Source organism: Triticum urartu, chromosome 2A, assembly GCF_056163025.1.
Source record: "Triticum urartu cultivar PI428250 chromosome 2A, HENAU_Tu73, whole genome shotgun sequence".
In the NCBI taxonomy this organism is placed as follows: domain Eukaryota; kingdom Viridiplantae; phylum Streptophyta; class Magnoliopsida; order Poales; family Poaceae; genus Triticum; species Triticum urartu.
In genome coordinates, this window is record NC_141874.1 from 533,244,528 (window position 1) to 533,254,722 (window position 10,195).

Sequence of the window (10,195 nt, forward strand, 5' to 3'; positions counted from 1 at the left end):
TGCAACCGGAAGCATTTGCGTCATAATCACGTGGCAGTCATGAGACTTTAGGTTCTGGAACTTTTTCTCTTCCATGTTTATTATTCCCTTTATATTCGACGAGAAGCCAGACGGTACCTTAATACTGAGCAGGCATTCAAAGAAGATTTCCTTCTCTTCTTTGGTAAGAGCGTAGCTTGCATGACCCTGATGTATGCCGTCTTTTCCGTGCATATGTTGCTGGTCCTCCCGTGCCTCAGGTGTATCTTTTGTCTTCCCATACACGCCCAAGAAGCCAAGCAGGGTCACACAAAGATTCTTCGTCACGTGCATCACGTCGATTGCGGAGCGGACCTCCAGGTCTTTCCAATAGGGCAGGCCCCAAAATATAGATTTCTTCTTCCACATGGGTGCATGTCCGTCAGCGTCATTCGGAACAGGTTGTCCACCAGGACCCTTTCCAAAGACCACCTTCAAATCCTTGACCATATCATGTACATCAGCACCAGTACGGTGGCGAGGCTTCGTCCGGTGATCCGCCTCACCTTTGAAATGCTTGCCTATCTTTCTTACGGGATGCCTGCTCGGAAGAAATCGACGATGTCCCAGGTACACATTCTTATTAGCCAAATATATACTGTCGGTATCGTCCAAACAGTGCGTGCATGCGCGGTATCCCTTGTTTGTCTGTCCTAAAAGGTTACTGAGAGCAGGCCAATCATTGATGGTCACGAACAGCAACGCCTTTAGGTCAAATTCTTCCCCCATGTGCTCATCCCACGCACGTACACCTGTTCCATTCCACAGTTGTAAGAGTTCTTCAACTAATGGCCTTAGGTACACATCAATGTCGTTGCCGGGTTGCTTAGGGCCTTGGATGAGCACTGGCATCATAATGAACTTCCGCTTCATGCACAACCAAGGAGGAAGGTTATACAAACATAGAGTCACAGGCCAGGTGCTATGGTTGCTGCTCTGCTCCCCAAAAGGATTAATGCCATCTGCGCTTAGACCAAACCATACGCTCCTTGCGTCATCTGCAAACTCCTTCCCGTACTTTCTTTCGATTTTTCTCCACTTCGACCCGTCAGCGGGTACTCTCAACTTTACGTCTTTCTTACGGTCTTCTCTGTGCCATCGCATCGCCTTGGCATGCTCTTTATTTTGGAACAAACGTTTCAACTGTGGTATTATAGGAGCATACCACATCACCTTGGCAGGAATCTTCTTCCTGGGCGCCGGCCCTCGACATCACCAGGGTCATCACGGCTGATCTTATAGCGCAATGCACCACATACCGGGCAAGCGTTCAAATCCTCGTACTCACCGCGGTAGAGGATGCAATCATTAGGGAATTCATGTATCTTCTGCACCTCTAACCCTAGAGGGCAGACAGCCTTCTTTGCTTCGTACGTACTCTCGGGCAATTCGTTATCCTTTGGAAGCATATCCTTTATCATTACCAGCAACTTTCCAAATCCCTTGTCAGATACACCATTCTTTGCCTTCCATTGCAGCAATTCCAGTGTGGTGCCCAGCTTTTTCTTGTCACCTACGCAATTCGGGTACAACAATTTTTTGTGATCCTCTAACATGCGCTGCAACTTCTTCTTCTCCAAACCACTTGCGCAGTTTCTCTTTGCATCGGCAATGGCCCGACCTAGATCATCAACGCACTCATCTGATGCCTCTTCTTCAGCTTCTTCCCGCATTGCCGGCTCAGCTTCTTCCCGCATTACCAGCTCAGCTTCTTCCCCCATTGTTGTATCATCGTATTCAGGGAACCCATGGCCAGGATAGCTGTCGTCGTCCTCTTCTTCTTCATTGTCTTCCATCATAACCCCTCTTTCTCCGTGCTTGGTCCAAACATTATAATGGGGCATGAAACCGGACTTAAACAGGTGGACGTGAATGGTTCTTGACGTAGTGTAATTGTGACCATTCTTACAGCGAGCACATGGACAAGGCATAAAACCATCCGCCCGCTTGTTTGCCTCAGCCGCAAGCAGAAAAGTATGCACGCCCTCAACGAACTGGGGAGAGCATCGGTCATCGTACATCCATTGCCGGCTCATCTTCATTACACAACACCGAATAGACCAAATTAATACAAGTTCATACACATAAAGTTCATACAACACTTAAATGCAACAAACAAATAACTCTCTAGCTAAAGCATTTAAATGCAACAACAAATACGATCAAGATCGCAACTAAGGTAACAATGGATCCAACAGCATAATGATACCAAGCCTCACTATCGATGGCATATTTTCTAATCTTTCTAATCTTCAAGCGCATTTTCTCCATCTTCATCTTGTGATCATCGACGACATCGGCAACATGCAACTCCAATTCCATCTTCTCCCCCTTAATTCTTTTCAATTTTTCTTTCAAGTACTCATTTTCTCTTTCAACTAAATTTAACCTCTTGGCAATAGGGTCGGTTGGAATTTCCGGTTCACATACCTCCTAGAAAAAATTTCTATGTCAACTTCATGGGCATAATTTGTCATAAACACGAAATGCAACTAGTTTTAAAAGAGAATATACATACCACATCCGAATCATAACAAGGACTATGGCCAACGGGGACGTATATCAAAACCATGGCACTATATGTATAACAAACAATGTACGGGTAAGCTAATTATACGAGTAACTATATATCCAAATCAAACAAACATCAATTTTTATATAAAATTTCATGAACAAGAGGCTCACCACAAGGTGGTGCCGGCGACGGGACGGTGCGGGCGATCGACGGTGGCTACGATGGAGATTTAGAAGGCACTAATAAACCACACCTACATATGCAAACTAAGTGTTATTTTTGACCTCAAATTGCATATAAATCAAATACTAGCACATATATATATATATATATCCTCCCAAATTACTAAACTCACAAATTAATCACTATATAAAGCATTGCAAGAGCTAATCTAGCAATGAGAGATGAAAGGACAAAGTTGCTAACCTTTGTGATCATTTGAATGGATGGGGGCCTTCAAATCTTGACAAATTTTGGGCAAAATGTGTGATGAGCTCGAGAAGAAGAGGGGAAGAACAGAGAGGAGAGGGGAAAGGGGAAGAACAGAGCGAGCTCGGGTGGACGAAGGGTTTATGTAGGACGACCTTTAGTACCGGTTTGTGCCAAGAACCGGTACTAAAGGGGCTGGAGGGGCCCCATTCTGACAACATCCTGCCACCACTCTCATTAGTACCGGTTCGTGGCACGAACCGGTGCTAAAGGTTCGACACGAACCGGTACTAATGAAAGCGGCCCGGCTAGCCGTTGGAACCGGCACTAATGTATACATTAGTGCCGGCTCAAATACAAACCGGCACTAATGTGCTTCACGTTTGACCCTTTTTCTACTAGTGGTTGCACGACCCCATTTATCTATCCGTGTGTGCGTTTTCGTGTGCCATTCATTTCTATTGGTCTACTTGTTTCACTTGCGAATTTTTGAATCTCTTTCAACATTATGGACTCTTGCTAACACTTTACATCAAATTTTTGGGCCACTATCCTCACCGAGCTCCACCATAAGCTTTTACTTGTGTAGGTGTGAGAAACCGACAAGAATTGGTACCAAATGTGCTATTTCCTTGTTACATCATTGAGTGATCATTGATCCATCTTCAACATCAGTCAAGGTACATTTGGTACAGTTCTTCTCCTTTCTCCACTCACATTTTCTCGAGTCTTGTGATGGATAGGCAAGGCATTTCATCTTCGGTCTACAACAACAATGACGAGTTCGATGCCACGAAAAACTCTACCGACGCCAAGATGCATGCTCAAATGGAGGAGATCAAAGCCCTCATCAAGTCCTACAAGCGATCTTCCTCATCTTCGAGAAGGCGCTCAAGAGCACCTGCCTCCGAGCTACCATCTCCTGCAAGGTCACATCGGCATCGACACTATCACCACCTTGAACGTGAAGGTCAAGAGCTCAACACCAACAACTGCTCAACGACTTCACCATCTCCCTTGGCATCTTCACCAAGCGACTTCAAGGCATCTTTGCCTATGGAGATACAACATCTTCGCCCACGAGCACTTCAAGAGAAGCTCCCCAAGCTCAAGTCCTCGACTTCCACAAGCTACTAAGACCTCGACATCGACCATGCGATTCCTTTCTATGGAACTCAAAAACCCGAGGAGTATCTCGATTGGGAGTGCCTCATGGACGACTACCTCAAGATACATCAAGTTCCTCCCGAAGATCAAGTGAAGTGCGCCACAAGGAACTTCCACGACTACGCGTCCACATGGTGGCTTCACGCACCCTCGGATACCTACGACATGAGTTGGCCCAAGACGAAGAGAGCTTTGCGGCGAGAGTTTATACCTCCAACCTACACGAAACAACTTCAACACCAATTGGAGAACACCATCCAAGGATCAAAGTCCATCGACGAGTACTTCAAGGAGATGAAGATAGCCTTTGCGACGAGCCGGCGTGGATGACCCCATTTTGATGAAGTTCCACTTCACGATGGGATTGCACAACGACATCTCCAAGACGATCTTCCTCGAGAACTACAAGTCCGTCGACGATAGCTATGTTGGTGCTCTCAAGGCTGAACAAGAACTCATGAAGGCCAAAGCTTCTCCACCCCAAGCTCACTTCGCGACGACCAAGCGCCATGAGAACGAGCATGAGGCTAGTACCACCACGACGTCCAAGCCCGACGAGCTCCAAGACGATGCTCCCAAGTTTGACTTCACCACCATCTCTCTTTGTGGCATTGATGATGTCGAGTCTACTTTGACTCTTTTTCAAGATGGTGCGGCAACGACTACGACTACGGACATCATCAAGGACCAAGCTATGGAGAGGAGTGACATGGTGACAAGCAAGGATGATGCTTCCTTCTTAGGAGGCGAGAGTGATGTTGTGCCATCTTTGGCCTTCATCCATGATGACGGCGATGAGATGGTTGAGCATGGGATTTTCCCTTCGACCACGATGACATATAATGACTTGAGTGACTTTAGCCACCATATTGAGAGTTAGAGCGACTTCACCACTAGCCTGATATATGATGTGTTGCCACAATTCCCATGTGAGGAGAGCCACAACCCCCACCACTTGAGTGAGCTGAGTGACTCCACCATATGTGACATTGAGTGCACCTACCATGAGGGAGTGAGTGAACCACCACATAGAGAGAGTGAGATAGTTGATAGGTCATGTGAGGCCACTTCCAACACTAACGACTTGACCTCTACCTCTATTGTGTCTTCTCATTTCGTGCTAGGTCCCATATATGATGACATGCCGATTCGCGACGACTATGTCCTACCTTTGGACAAGACAATGGCCATGGTGGAATATGATGCACCCCCACATGGTTCCATCACAGTGATGATCTTGACCACCATTTGGTCTTACCCACCTCACCTACACCACTAGAGTGGAATGAACAAGGTAACATAGGTGAAGGTGATGCTCTAAACCCACTAGTGGACATTCTTGACATTGATTGCTTGCATGATGTTGATCAACCTATTACCATGCTTCATGCTAGTGCGACTTCCCCATGTGATGATTTACCCATTTATGATGAGTTTGATGATTGCCATGTGGAGTCTATTAGTTGTGATGCCATGTTGCATAGGATTTCTTGTGACAATTCTTTACGTCACATCATGTTTGCCAATCCGCTTGACTTGTCATATGCTATGCATGAGATCAATCATATGTCATATTTGCAATCTCTTCATAGTGATTATGCATATCCTATTAAAATAAACCCAATTTGCACATATGGCATAGATGACAAGCCCATGGTTATTGGCATTTTTTAATCTTGTGATGATATTGATATGCTCCCTTTGCATCATTTATCTCATAAGCCATGCCATGACCACCTAGCTTCGGATATGCATTGTTTTGGATGTTGTCCATTTTCTCCATATGATGTTTCCGATATTGCTCATGAGGAGACCCCCATAGTTTCCTCATACATGTTAGGAGATTTTGATTCATCCTATCCATTCCATGATCCCAACACTTGTGTGCACAATATGCTTCCCATGAATAAACATGATATTGATGTGCCATATACTTGCATTCTCAATTTGTGTCCCCTTCATGTTACACACAATAACTATTCTTTCATGATGGATGACATGTTCCTATACCATGCATCAAATTTCTTTGAGCGATGCTTATCTTGTGCTAACTCTCATGTGCACATACACATCATGACGGATGATGTGTACATTTACCACACACACAATTTCTTTCCTTTGTGTTTCTTTTGTGTAGGTACCCATGAATACTTGTTAACCTCGCAATCCCACGAGTTGACAAAACGAGCTCTAGAGAGCAACGATAGCTTGGGATCCCATGGATTGTCTTTCCCACCGCTCTCTTCGCGCAAATACTTCGCGCATTTCTTCTACAAGACCCTCACTTGGCTATGGGTTATTGTCCATTACATATTATATGCCCATCTTGTCATGTTCACTTTGCATGATATGTTCATTCCTATACCTTTGACATGCATTTGTGACCCATGCTTTGCATTACACATGATGACTGATTCTAGTACTTGCATGTGTATTTGCAAGCTTGGTGGAGATATTGCTTGATATTGTGATGTTTTCTTTGTGCCCCATGCCTATGATGATACTATGATATTGCTTTGTGTTTGTGCTTGCGATATGTCATGTGCATTGCCTATACCTATTATTTTCTCACATGACATGATTGCCATGATTTCCTCTAGTATGTTGCATCTTCGCACTACTAGCTTGCCTGACTTGATTCCTACGATTGCTTATGTTGCATCACCGATGATTCATACTTGCTCATTTCATGCGGTTGATGAAAACCATCTACATGCTTTGCACATGATTATTATTGTTTGCCATCATATATCTCCATATGTTGCATCTCTCATGCTAGATGATTTGCCATGTATTGAGCGCAACCATGATTTTCGTCTTGCTAATGAGATTGCCCCCATAGCATTCTCACATATGTTTGGAGATTTTGACATATTCCTGGTGAAGCATGCTTGTCTTGCCTCTTTGCACCATATACCTAGTGCCATGAATATAGCCATTATTGCATCATCTTATTCATGCACTTGTGCTACTAATGGTTATGTGCAAGAGCGGAGAACCATCATGATGGATGATGTGTTTATCTACCATGCGCATACATTCTTTGCTTTGTTTTGTGCATGTGTAGGAAACTTGGACTTCGTGTCAACTTCCACGTCACGTGAGTTGACAATCCGAGCTCTTGAGAGCGAACCACCTTCTACCATGGAGCTTCTATATCATACTTGCTTGTGCTTCGGCATTGTGAAGGACGCACAAAGGACATGCTTTCAAGGTGATATCCTTCTCTTTTGAGAACCCCCAAACCATGAGCATGCATATTGTGGAGCATACTACTTGTGTTGCTTGCCACATGAGAATTATTTGTCATCTTGGACCCTTTGCTTGCACACATGTTAGTGATATTGCCTCTATTCATGATTTTCACATTCCCATGCATCATGATATATATGCCTTGTGTGTTGCATCCAATTATTGGACTACTTGCTCCTCTCATATGTTTGGTTGCAACAATGTCATCACTTCACATATGCCATGTCCCATTGATTGCTACATGCTTGCCTTGATTGCCTCACACATGATGAACAATTGTTCTTTCCATTGTGTTGAGTGCCACACGATATTCACTACACCCCATGCACATTATGCTTGGATTGTCTTGCACTTGACCCATGTGTTTAGACACTTCATTTAATTTGGTGTTGTGAATGATTCTTATGCCTACCATTGACCTTTCATTGAGCGCTTTGCCCATGCTTGCTATGACTTTGAGGTAGATGCTTATTCTTTTGTTACATATATTTGCATCACTACCTCACATTTACATGCTTGTCCCCATGATATCTTTGCTTGTGCTCGATTGATATGCTTACATGCCATGTCACAATCCCTTGTCACACCATATGCTTTGCATAACGACGACACTTTTTTGGTCACTCACCTCTTGAATGTTTGGTTTTTCACTAACACTAACCACATTTGTTTTTCCAAGTGTTTGTTGTCCTTACTCCTTTTGAAGGAACCACAAGATGGTGCGACATTGGAGAGTGCCCATTTCGAGCTTCAAGATGACAAGTACTTGGTGAACGTCCACTTCTACACGGCGAAGCCATCTCTTTCCAATGGTGATTTGGTTTTAGATCCGAGGTCGGATCTTTCCCAAGGGAGGGGAGATGATGCGGAGCATGCTATGGACATCACCATGTCAAGAGTCCGTTCGGCGGGTGACACGTGCGACATCTACTTCACATACACAAAGGTGAATCATCTCCTATACACGTGCTCACTTGACCCCTTTGAGGATGGTATACTACTTGACACTCCACTCGTGTGCACGCATAGGTATTGTCGGAACACTACAGGCGACGAGGAGGAGTGCAAGCGCCAAGGAACAACAACACCATCCGCGAGGGAAGCCTGGAAGCGACGACGGAAGAAGACGGAGCTGCTGAAGCTACAGCGGCCGGACATCCGACGCTTGTGCAGCCGCCCAACTGCTGCACCAACAGTCGGCCGAACAAGCCTCAACAGCTGGACATCCGGCGCCTCCCGACAGCTCGGACATCCGACATCTCCCCCGGAAATCCGGCACCGACGTATCCAGAGAGCATCTGAACCTCCACTTCAGCCCGGACATCCGGCCGCGACCCCGGACATCCGGCTCGTCCCGAAGCCCCGGACATCCGGCCCCTAGCCCGGACATCCGACACCTGCGCATGCCTAACCGGGCCAAAGGCCCATGTATCCCCTCCTCACTTACGCCTTCGTGGCTCTAAACTATATATACTCGTCCACCTCCTTCTAGTTAGGGTTAGCATTGTGATAGCTCATTTGAGAGACAGAGCTTCGCTCATCCATACGGATCTACTCCCTGAGAGAGACCGCGGCCCCTCTTCGGAGAAGATCCACCTTGGATTCAAGACCCCCACTTGGGTGGCCCCATCAAGACCTCCTCACGGAGAAGAAATGGTTACCCTATGTATCGTCCTTTGTTGGATTCGGATCTTGTATCTCTTTGTGTTTCGAGGATCTAGCACATGTGTGACTTAATCTTGTTGGTTTGAGTGTTCCTCTTTGTGCCCATTTGTGATTTCCTCTCGTGTTCTCCCCTCGTGTTCTTCGTGTTCATCACGGGATCCGCTCCTTTCCTGAAAGAGCGGCCCCTAGGGTTTCTACCCTACATCATGGCGTCATAGCAGTACATGATCTGAAACCAATATACTGCTCTTGTGCGCCACCTTTTATATTGTGCCCCCTTAAAAGTAGGTGGCTTCAAAAGCGTGGCTAAACCACTCGGAGTAAATTGCCTATAATCAGGTTTTTGGATTGGATTGTTGAATATATGAGCAATTTACTATGAGATTTCATCCGAATCAATAGTAAATAGATCATGACGACAATTGCAAAGATCAAAGTAATGATACAGACTAAACCAGGAGGACAGAATCACATAATGTATAGTGGGAGCAGAACCGTGATAACCCACAAGTATAGGGGATCGCAACAGTTTTTGAGGGTAGAGTATTCAACCCAAATTTATAGATTCAACACAAGGGGAGCCAAAGAATATTTGAAGGTATTAGCGGCTGAGTTGAAATTCAATCACACCTGGAGATTAATTATCCGCAGCAAGTAATCAGTAGCAAAGTAATATGATAGTTTTGATAGTAGTGACAACAGTAACAGTAACGGTAACAGTGATAGCAATAGTTTTGTAGCAAGTGTAATAGTGATGATAGGAGTAGTAACTTAGCAGAGACAATATAGGATATATTCGTAGGCATTGGATCGGTGACTTGTTGGCTGATATTCATCATGAGACAGTTATAACCTAGGGCGATATGGCACTAGCTCTAGTTTATCGATATAATGTAGGCATGTATTCCGTAAATAGTCATATGTGCTTTATTAAAAGAACTTGCATGACATGTTTTGTCGTACCCTCCCGTGGTAGCAGGGTCCTTATTGAAAACTAAGGGATATTAAGGCCTCCTTTTAATAGAGAACCAGAACAAAGCATTAACACATAGTGAATACATGAACTCCTCAAACTACGGTAATCACCAGAAGAAGTCCCGGTTATTGTCACTCCGGGGTTACCGGATCATAACACGTAGTAGGTGACTA